General features: G+C 40.6%; 1 protein-coding gene across 11 annotated transcripts in view; it reads left to right on the forward strand.

Moving 5' to 3' along the window:
- Pibf1 (progesterone immunomodulatory binding factor 1) overlaps positions 1-12,109 on the forward strand; it is a 169,304-nt gene that overhangs the window by 82,539 nt on the left and 74,656 nt on the right. The gene's annotated exons all lie outside the window — the stretch shown is intronic.

Genomic DNA, 12,109 nt, shown 5'->3' on the forward strand with positions numbered 1-12,109 from the left:
AGAGCAGTCAGTGCTCTTAACCTCTGAGCCATCTCTCCAGACCCAAAAGATCTACTTTAAATAATTAAAAAAAAGAACATATTCTACTAGGTTTGAGATATGGAAGACATTAAAGATGTGTGATTTGTCCCAAGTTACACTGTTACTAGAAGTAGAACTAGGTAGGATTAAGAAAGATATCTGATATTTGTCTCTGTTGTTGTGTTTTGGTTTTATTTGTTTGAGATAGTGTTTCATGTAGCACAGGCTGGCCTCAAACTTACTTGTAGCCAATGCTTGAACTCCTGATCCCTCTGCTTTAACCTCCCAGGGTATAGGATTACAGTTTATACCACTGCCTCTAGATTAAAGAAATACTCTATTTCTAGTTCAATTGATCTGCCTGCTGCAGAATTACATTAAGCTTCTGAAACAGTATGTGAAGCATAAATATGTATGATGTCATATAACACCAGTAAATAAATTTGTACTCTGAAATATTCTAAATACTGAAATACACCAAACACAACAAAATTGGAAAGCAAGCTTTGTGCCAGCTTGCTTCTTCCGAAAGCTCTAGGGAAGTCCTCCTCTTCGTTTTCCCACATCTGGGACCCCACATGTTCCTTGGCGTCATCGGCTTGTGGCCACATCTTCGCTGCAGTCTCTGTTCTTGCCTTCCTGTGCTTTCCTATAAGATCCATGTGGTGGCGTTTATTGTCAACTCAGTTAATGTAGTCAGCTTCCTCGTCTTCACACACTTAATCATACTAAAAACAAACCTCTTTTCCTAATAAGACAATCTCCACATATTCTGGGCGCTGGATCCTGGACAGGTCCTGTGAGAAATTGCCGTTCAAGTCACACATGAACCTCTTAATCCACATGAATTATATTAGATGGGTCCATTAATCGAAACAACATTTTATTTTTAAATTCAATCAGAATTTTTACTAATTTTAGTAGTTATTAAAATTCTATATTTGTATAAATTATCTTCTGAACTTTAATGACATACTATTTAACAGATCATTTATTAACTCTTAAACAAAACGCCACCTCAGAGACTTGACTCCAGTTTGTGTGATTTATGACATATTTATTTTAAGTTAAAAGTCACCTTCCGTCTTATTTTTATGTCATTTTTTGAGGGTGTCTCATACATCCTAGACTGACCTTGAAGTTTCTGTAGAGCTGAGGATGAACTTAAACTTCCAATCCTCCTGCCTCTGTCTCCACATGCTGCAATGCCAGGTTTCTGCTAAGACAGCTTTATGCAGCCTTAAGATATGGCAAGGGCTCTGTGCATGCTGGCTATGCATGCTGGCTATGCATGCTGGCTATGCATGCTGGCTATGCATGCTGGCTATGCATGCTGGCTATGCATGCTGGCTATTCCTAGTAGTCTCCCATGACTTCTAATGCTTTCATCACAAACCTCATGACTGTTACCATCAAGAACTAATGAAAGAACTGAACCTTTTTAGAGACACAATACAAAAATAAATTTTGAGGCAAGTTGTATTGAGTTCATTGGTTTTGTCGGTAAGGATAGAAGCCAGGGAGACCCTTGGCATGCTAGGAAAATCTTCTATTGAGTATCATCCCAGCCTTTGACATTTTGACACAGAATATTATTAGTCTGTCTTAGTTATGTTGAGAAGAGACACCATGACCAAGGCAACTCTTTCAAAGTTTCAATGTTTATGGGCTGGCTCACAATTTCACAGATTTAGTCCATTATCATGGTGAAACGCATGGCAGCCTGCTGCAGACCTGGTGATGGAGGAGCTGAAAGTTCTTCATCTTGAGGGAAGGCAGCCAAGGAAGAGATTGTGTCCTGCAGGCAGCCAGGAGGGGACTGAAATTCTACACTGGGTGGAGCTTGAGCATGGAGATCTTAAAGCCACACCTCCTAATAGTGCCTATGAGCCGAGCATTCAAACACATGAGTCTGTGGGGGCCAAACCAACTCCATCTCATACCACATACGCTACATGACCTCAGGCTAGCCTTGAACTCCGTAGCATCTGGAATTCAGAATCCTCCTGCCTCCACTTGCTAAGTACTGACATTACAAGTGTGTTTACCACCATGCTCAGTTCGTTAACATCACTTAGACTCTTCAATTGCTGAAATAGGGTAAAATTTGCTCTATTAGCTGTCTTATTGGATGAGACTTTGAATAATTTGTATTTCAGCACACATTTCATTCTCCCTTACTGTAATAAATGTTTATGGGAAACAAGTACTTTTATGTTATAAGCCAAATATGTGATTATTCATTTTCCTTTTATAAAAATCATTACTGGGGTTGGGGATTTAGCTCAGTGGTAGAGTGCTTGCCTAGGAAGCACAAGGCCCTGGGTTCGGTCCCCAGCTCCGAAAAAAAAAAAACCAGAAAAAAAAAATCATTACTACATGTAAAAACATTCTATCTTAGGGTTTTATTGCTATGAGAAACACCATGGTAGCCACAACTCTTATAAAGGAAAACATTTAACTGGGGTTGGCTTACACTTTCAGAGGCTTAGTCCATTACTGGCATGGTGAGAACCATGGCACCATGCAGACAGACATGGTGCTAGAGATGGAGATGAGAGTTCTACATCCAGATTGGCAGGTGGCAGGAAATGAACTGGCTTCAGCTTCTGAGCTGCTAACACACATTCTCCAATAAAGCCACCCCTACTCCAATAAGGCCATACCTCCTAATAGTGCCATGGTTCCACATGTCTGTAGACCCCACATTCAGAAGGCTGAGAGAGAGGACAATGAAATTAGGCCCCGCTACAGAGCACATAGACAGTTCCAGGGCAGCCTGAGCTACAGAGACACTGTCTCCAAAGTTAATAGTGCATGGCTGGAAATGAAGGAACAGAGGTAGTGTACAACTCTGCTTCATACAATTACTATAATGAAATGAAATTTATTATGTAATTTGAAGTTCTTAATAATTACTTCTTATCATTATCATCCAATTAGTTGATTTTGAAGATATGTAGCTGTTATTTTTACAACCATAAAAGTTGTGGTAATTTGAATAAGAATCATCCCCATAAGCTCATCTATTTGAATGCTTGGTCGTTAGGGAGTGATACTACTACCTGACGGGATTGGGAGCTGCGGCCTTATCAAGGTTGGTATGTGTGGCCTTGTGAAGAAAATGTGTCACAGAGAGTGGGCTTTGGGGTTTCAAATGCTCAACCCTGGCCCAAGAGCTCACTGTCTTCTTCCTGCTGCCTGTGGTCTAGGTGTAGGCCTCTCAGCTCCTCCTCCATCACATGTCTCCTGCATGCTGCCATTATGCCAGGAATGAACTGAGCCTCTGAACTGTGAGCCAGCCCCAATGAAATGTTTTCCTTGTAAAAAGCCACACATGGTCATGCATGTCTTCACAGAGGTGGTCCACTGGATAAGACAGAAGGACATCACCCTCTGACTAGCTCTGGTCAGGCTGCCTCATGTAGCTGTGTAAGTAACTCTCCATTATAATGCTTTCTAAAGGAATGTTTTGCATAAAACTTCCCACATACTCTAGCTGCTACCAATTCAAACTACTGTGGGTTTCATGAATTTTCACACTTAAAAAAATATATTTCCATGTCTTAGAGTTTCCATTGCTATGAAGAGAAAAAATGAGCACAACAGCTCTTATAAAAGAAAATAGGTCACTGGGGCTGGCCTACGGTGCTGAAGTTTAGTCTGTATCATGGGCAAAGCCTACCTTATTTGCAAATCATTCATTTACATATAAGGCACACTGAAATGTGAGCCTTGAGATGGCTTACAGAAGTAGCCTACGGGAAAATGAAACTGTAGTAAGTAATCTCGCACCTGCAAGATGGATTATTCTATGCGATAGGGCCACAAAACATGTTCTTTCCCACTTGCCTTTTACTATTAATTTGATTGTACACTTGATCTACAAGTAAACAAATGAGAAATGCATGTTGTAAAATTCACTGATTTCTATATTAAGCCTAAAGAAATGACACTTACAAACTATAAATTAGGTTTTTCAACAAAAACACCAATTTCTAAAAACTTGAAGCTATGAAATAAAAGAAATCAGTGTGTCAGACAGTTTTCCGTTTTGTCAGTTCCTGTGTTCTTAGGGTCCAGTTAAACCAGTAATGCCTGTCATTTGTAGAAAGTATTCACTATCTATAGGCTACTCAGATATTGTGTCTTAGCATTTTATTGCTGTGAATAGGTGCTAGAGAAGTAGCTGAGAATTCTCCATCTGGATCAGCAGGCAGCAAGAGCATCTAAAACATCAAAGCCCAGCCCCAGTGACACATTTCCTACAACAAGGCCACACTTAACCGAGGCCACACCTCCTAATAGCACCACTCAGTGAGGAGGGAACCCTCAGTTGAGAAAGTGCCTCCCTAAGATACAGCTGCAGGCAAGCTTGTAGGGCAGTTTCTTACCTTTTTTTTTTCTTTCTTTCTTTCTTTTCTTTTCTTTTTTTCGGAGCTGGGGACCGAACCCAGGCCTTGTGCTTGCTAGGCAAGCGCTCTACCACTGAGCTAAATCCCCAACCCCTGGGCAGTTTCTTATTTCATGATTGATTAGGGAGGGCCCAGTCCATTGTAGAGGGTCCTGAGTTCTGTAAGAAATCACTCTGAGCAAGCCATGGGGAGCAAGCCAATAAGCAGCTCTCTGTCATGTCTCTGCATCAGCTCCTGCCTTCAGGTTCCTGCCTTGTTTGAGTTCCTATCCAACTTCCTTTGCTGATTAGCAGTGAGGTGAAAGGGTTGCTCTTGGTCCTGGCGTTTGATCACTGTGATGGTGACCCTCAGATGGCCCTCATTGCCTTTGTGCATCGGTATGCCAGTTTCTGTTTACAGTTTTAGATGGTACAGCACTTACAGATCACATGTTATGCCGTGGTAGAGCTAAGGTTATGACTTCTTACCTATATGTTTTCAATGATAGAAAACATTAGAGTAGTATTCAACTTGATGGCTCAAATATTTTATAAACTTTCAATGAACTGATAGCTATAGTAATTCTTGGAATTTATTCGGGTATAATTATGAAAAAGTCATGAATTGTAGAATAAATATGAAATGTAGAAAAAAGTCATGACTTATTTTCTCTATTAATTTTGTTTATAAAAATTTAATTTATATTTAAGATATTTTGATAATATTTGCAGTGTCATATATTTAGAATATTCTGTTTTAAAAATGTTTTATGTTGCTCTTTGCCCCATCTACTTCGAGAATGAAGACCATTCTCAGCAATCAGACTGTCGACATTCCAGAAAACATTGACGTCACTCTGAAGAGGGGCGCTCAGTCATTGTGAAGGACCCCAGGGGAACTCTGCAGAGGGACTTCAATCACATCAGTGTAGGGCTGAGTCTTCTTGGAAAGAAAAAGGAAAGGCTCCATGTTGACAAATGGTGGGGTAACGGGAAGGAACTGGCCACTGTCACAACCATCTGCAGTCATGTTCAGAACATGATTAAGGGTGTGTCACTGGGCTTTCCTTACTAGATGAGGTCTGTGTATGCTCACTTCCCTATCAACGTGTTGAACGGGTCTGTGGTTGAAATATCTTGGGTGAAAAATGCATCCTCAGGGTTCGGATGAGGACAGGTGTTGCCATTCTGTCTCTCAGGCCCAGAAGGATGAATTAATCCTTGAAGGAAATGATATTGAACTTGTTTCAAATTCAGCGGCTCTGATTGAGCAAGCCACAGCAGTGGAAAACAAGCTGTGGCTTACACACACACATGGACAGGCAAGGCAAATGCACCTAGATAGACAGAAATATATACAATACACACACGCTTTTTCATTTTTTTCACTATTTTATGAGTACTTTTTGTTTCTGTTTGGTTTAGGCGGGGATGAAACTTAACAGTTTTCTCTCTGCTAGCAAACTGAGCTGCCTCCCCGTCTTACGCAGTGTGTACCACAGCACAATGAAAATTAATCCTGTGACTCTTCTTCCCTGTTAGAAATAAGGGGTTTAGTTTGACTCTATGAATTGTTCTCTGCTTCCTTTCAAATTACTTTATTTTATTTTCTCTGCATCCTTTATTCATTGGGTGATGAGCTGAGCCTGGAGTTCCTTTCCTGTCAACCCCACATGTTTACATGGCTTGTTGTCTCTGTTTTAAATGAGAGACAACATTATGAAGTCTGCACTTTCCTGAGCACATCAGAAGTCAAAAAGCAACAGAGCTCCCCTGAGATTTCTAAGGAGACGGTAGAGACAACTGCGTTCCGCTCGGATTTCTCTTTGTTGATGCCGTAGACTTTGTTAGGTTCTTATGAGCAGGCCAGGGACTCACTTAGGCTCCTAAAGTCGCCTAGACTTTACCAATTTTAACTCATACCACGACTTAGATTCTATCATATTGCATTGTTTGTTCTTCTGTTTTTCATGTTTGTTTTTTAAATGTTTCTAGAATGTTGTCATGTCTCTTTGTACCACCATTATCTTTGTCCAAACTGTACATTTTTAGAAACTTTAATCTTTTTTATAGCTCAGTCATACCTAACCTGTAATCATTTTTGGTTTCTCTCGTCTTCTTTCCCTATAATTTGTTTTTACCTTACACTGACACCTAACCCTGGAAATGATCATCTTAACTGACTAGCTTTGGCATACTCTAGAAAGAAAAGAGAAGAAAGGCTGCCCTTATCAGAACCGCTTTTGTGTTATAGCCTACTCTTGACCTAGTTAGCAATTTAAATTTTACATCTGAAATCGTTAGTTAATATGGCTGGGGTTTTTGTTTTGTTTTGTTTTGTTTTTAGTAAAAATTTACTATGAATTTCCAGTATGCCCACTAATGTACTGGAAGCTAGGAGTCCACATATGAACTAGACAAGATCTCTGTAGTCCAGAAACAAGCATCTCCAGTGGGCTGGGCAGCATTGCACCATTCTGCTTGGCCTAGCTCACTTAATTCCCCTAAATTGAGCTTAAGTAGTTTTGTGATTTTCTGTTGTTGTGTTGTTGTTGTTGTTGTTGTTGTTGTTGTTGTTCATCTTGTTTTCACTTTGTCCCTTGAGATTTTATTTGGTCTAAGGCAGGGCCATTATAGGTTGATTCTTAGAAATTGTGCAGGTGGTTGAGGTGGCCCTCCCGGGCGAGGCTAGGTGAAACAAAGCTCAGGGCTCATTCTTTCTGTGTGGAAAGAAATCTTGGGAATAACCAGGTTACCAAACCTAAGAGATTTAAAAACCTAGGACTCTCATTTCTAAATCCCCAGTGAGGAGTTTACCGTTCTCCTGCAATGCTGGACCATTTCTTGCCAAGTTATGAAGATTTATAGGGTGTGCCTTTTCTCCAGAAACCAAAGCATCATGACTTCCTTACTGGGTGCCTCTTACGTTTCACTGTACCTTGTGCTCGGATTTCTCTCCACCCTCCACTGGTAACTCTTCACGCTGTTCATCATAAAAGCTGCCATCAGATGTGCTTCTGTTTGCTTTTTCTTTTGATAGGGGAGGACTGAGGACTGAACCTAAGACACAGTGTTGTATTTGGTCAGCAAGCAAGCACCAAGCTATATTCCCACCCATTGTGTTTTGTCCATGCTGACTTCACATCTGAAGTCTTCCTGCCCCCTGAGTAGCTGGGGTAGCTGGGATCTAGGCATGTGCTGCCATCAACAGATGCTTCTCCTATTGGTGTTTTTAGATCAGCCCATATATCTCATTCTCTTTGTGTACCCAGTACACATACTCAGGGACAGGACCTTGGAATGGAACTGTGTGCTGTGAAGCACAAGTACAGTAAATACTCTTGCTCAAAGACTCAAATTTTAAGTGTTGTCATGTTTCCAGAAAAGACAGTAGAAAGCAGTGTCATTCAAACACTGTTAGAAAATGTTTTACCCTTAAAGTTTATGTCCTTCCTGCTCTGGTTTATTTTAAAACAGCATTCCTTTCTTGTATTTCCTTTAGTTAAGTACTTTTATCTGCACATACCTGAAAAACCTCTTTTTTGCCTTAACAAAATCGCCAAATATTACTACACAGTGTTTATTTTATTAATGACCTTACAATTTTATTTGATCATGCTATGATAGATGCATTGAATTACTCTAAATGCATACTTGAAATTCTCCTGTCCACAGTACAGTTGTTAAACATACTCAGCGTTTTTAACTCAGCAGAAAATGTCTTTCACATTCACTTAAGAATTAGCTTGTAAGCCAAAAATGACAGATGCAGCATTACAGCTGAGAGGCTAACTGGTTGAAGAAATGTAAATGACAGAAACGTTTGCACAAATATCCAACTGCCTTCAAATGCTTTTTTCGTACCCTATAGCAGTCATTGTCACCACATTGATGGGAGGTTTTCTTACCTGATTGCTTTTCAGTTTGGAAAATCCCACAATGCAGAAGGGAAGACCTATGTGACCAGAGCTATGTGTATAAGTCTGTGGGTATATACTTAAGCTCCTATAATTGCTCCCCTAATTTTCAATAAAATTTTTGACTTGGTTTCTAGATATGTTTAAACAAAAGCACAATCTCGTACAGTATTTTCTATTTTAACATCAGCATGAAGTAAATCTCTATTAAAAGAGTATTCTTTAGTTTTGGCTTGGGAGTTTTTTGAGACAGTATTTCAAAGTCGCTCTGCTTTGAACTCACTATGTAACTAAGGGTAACTCTAAACTCCTGACCCTCCTGCCTCTACCTGGCAACTGCTGCAATTATAGGGGTGTGCCACCAGGACTGGCTTCTAATACATACTAATTCTTAAGTTTTCTGCATTGAAAACATTTGTGGGCTAGAGAGATAGCTCACACGTTAAGAGCACTGTCTGGTCTTCCAGAGGTCCTGAGTTCAATTCCCAGCAACCCCATGGTGGCTCACAACCATCTATAATGAGATCTTGTAGTGTGCAGGCATACATGCAGACAGAACATTGTATATATAATAAAGAAATCTTTAAAAAAAAAAGCATTCACATGTGTAGCACTCAGATTAGTACTTCTCTTGTTACGTATAACAGTAATTTTTTATATTAATCATTTTATTCCTTTACATTTCAGATGATATCCCCTTCCTGGTTACCCTCCACAAACCCCCATCCCATCCCTCCTTTTCCCCTCCCCTTTGTCTCTATGAGGGTGCTCTTACAGCCACTCATCCATTCCTGCCTCACTGCCCTAGCACTCCCCTACACTGGGGCATCAAGTCTCCACAGGGCCAAGGGCCTCTTCTCCCATTGATGCCAGATAAGGTCCTCCTCTGCTACATATGCAGCTGGAGCCATGGGTCCATCTTTGTGTACACTTTGGTTGGTGGTTTAGAGCCTGGGTGCACTGGGTGGTCTAGTTGGTTGATATTGATGTTCTTCCTATGGGGTTGCAGTCCCCTTCATCTCCTTCCCCTAGCTCTTCCATTGAGGTCTCTGTGCTCAATCTGATAGTTGACTATGTCCGCATCTTTGAGGTGCTGGTAGAACCTCTCAGGGAACAGCCTCACCAGGCTCCTGTCAGAATAATGTCTGATTTTGATGTCTGCAGACAGGATGGATCCCTAGGTGGAGTGGTCTCTGGATGGCCTTTCCTTCACTCTCTGTTCCATTTTTTTTTTTGTCCCTGTCTTTCCACTGGACAGGAGCTATTTTGGGTTATCAATTTTGAGATGGGTGTGTGACCCCATCCCTCAACTGGAGGCCATGCCTATCCACTGGAGGTAGTCTCTACAGGTTCTCTCTCCCCTTTGTTGCATATTTTGACTAAAGTCATCCCTTTTGGGTTCTAGGAGCCTTTTACTTCCCTGGTGTCTGGGACTTTCTAGTGGCTATCCCCAGTTCTCCATCCTCCGCTGCTACATATTTTTATTCCATTTCCTAATCCTCTATACTTCTGTCCCTTCCAATACCTTATCCTGCCCCCCATTTTCCCTCTCCCTCCTCTCTCCCTCTCAGATCCCTCCCTCCCTCTTTCTCCTGTGATTATTTTCTTCTTCCTCCTATGCAGGATTGCAGCGTCCACATTTGGTCTTCTTTCTTCTTAAGCTCCATAAGGTCTGTGGGTTGTACCGTGGGTAACCTGAGCTTGTGGGCTAATATCACTTATCAGTGAGTGCATACCATGTGTGTTCTTGTGTGTCTGGGTTACCTCACTCAGGATATTTTCTAGTCCCATCCATTTGCCTGCAAATTTTTTAACTGGAGCACAAAAATATCACACTTGAGGACATAGTGTACCATTTTAGGACTGGGGAATGCAGCTCAGTGGTATAGCATGTGCTTAGTAGTCGTGATATATAAATATTTCAATATGCCACATTAGTATATAATCTGAACAAAGGGAAATCGTTCTTGTTAAATAATATATAAATTGTTATTTTAAGAAAGTAATGATTTTAATATTGAATTTATGCAAAATTATTCTAAAGTCAGCTAATACTTTATTATATGAAGTCAAAATTATTTAAAAAGAAAGTACTTAATATCTATCTTTTTAATTTACTTTATCAAATTTGAGTTGCTTTTTATAAAATTACTTCTAAATCAAACTATACGAGGTAAAACTTTCCCTCTGCCCTCCTTTTCCAAGATATCCCCTCACAATCACTATTGTTTTCTTAGGATGTGTACGTCTTTCTTATAACTTAAGTTTTTGTGAGTATAGCCGCCTACATGGCTAATATCTATCTAACTTTATATGAAGATGATGAATTAGTCTTCTCCTTTGAAAAGAAGTATATCAGAGTGTGAGAAAACAAGAATATTCCCTACCAAAGTTGGAACATGAATGGCTCATAAACTTTAAACTGTGCTGGTATTGCTCCATGGGACCCTTGGAGAGCCTGATTTTTTAAAACATGTATTTTGGATTGGAAAATGTAAACCTGATTGAGAAGAAAGCTCATAATGTTAGACAGATCAACAGGGACTGTTTGGGGAGAGGGAATTAGGCAAGAAGCTGATGGGAGACTAAGTATCTAGTGGTAGAGGATCTTCTTCTAGAGTCGAAATCAGGACTCAGATGGAAATAACATTGCTAAAAGGACATACTGTGGAAGGTTCTGTTTTGCTTTGTGGGGTGCATATGCATGCATCATGCATGCCTGCATGCGTGTATTTTCCTGAGGGCTAAACGAACAATACTGAGTGATATTCTCAACACATAAAAATATTTTAGCAATTTACATCAGAGGGAAAGCTGGCAAGCACTATTGGAAGGTTTAATTCATAAAACATACATAGCAAAAGTTTTGTAGATAATGAAAATATTTGCAAAGATATGGGGAAGCCATAATTTTTATGCTTCTAATAGCATTTTAAGTTGATATTGCCATTTAAGGTATAAAATTGTGCAGTATACCAAAGGAGTTTTTTGTTGGTGTGGGGGCGGGTTATTGTTTGTTTCTGAAACAGGGTTTCTCCGTGTAGCCCTGAATGTCCTGGAACTAGCTCTGTAGACAAGTCTTGCCTGAACTCAGAAATCTGCCTGCTCTGCCTCCTAACTGCTAGGATTAAAGGTGTGTGCCACTGCACCCACCTAATGTGCAGACGTTTCAGATCTGTGATCTGCAGTGCTGCTGTGTGGTGGGAGCTTCCCCTGTGCTCGCTCGGCAGGCAGTTCCTATGGTGCTCCATGGAGCGGCATGAACAGCAGCAGTGATCGGCAGCGCGTCCGAGCGCTGTCTAAATGGCTCTCAGCTTGGAATTAGTAATGAAATGAAATTAATCATGACTGCATTCACACTGTAAACTAATGTAAAAGCAGTAAGTGTCAGACATAACGTAGTCCAGGGCACATAAACTGGGAAAGGGGTGTAGGTAAAGAGGAATAGTGTGGTACGATGCCATTTGTTTAACAAAGGAGACTGCAGTCCGTCCTAGAGATGATACACACGTGTTTGGGGAGGAGTGGGTAGCTAGAAAGTTACAAAGGAAGCTGGTAACTGATTGTTTCTATGAGGAGAAAGTAGTGGCAAAGATGTCTGTAATGTTTCAAGTTTTTGTCCTAAGAATTGATTTGATGACCTAGAGAATTCCACAGAAGTTTGGTAATGGCTTATGCATGGAGAGGGCAGTAGTGGAAGCCGGAGCAGCAGTCGTCCTGGGAGGGATCGCTAACTCTCACTGTACCAGACAGGTCAGCGCATGCCGTTTCTACAGCT

This window comes from Rattus norvegicus, chromosome 15, assembly GCF_036323735.1.
Source record: "Rattus norvegicus strain BN/NHsdMcwi chromosome 15, GRCr8, whole genome shotgun sequence".
In the NCBI taxonomy this organism is placed as follows: domain Eukaryota; kingdom Metazoa; phylum Chordata; class Mammalia; order Rodentia; family Muridae; genus Rattus; species Rattus norvegicus.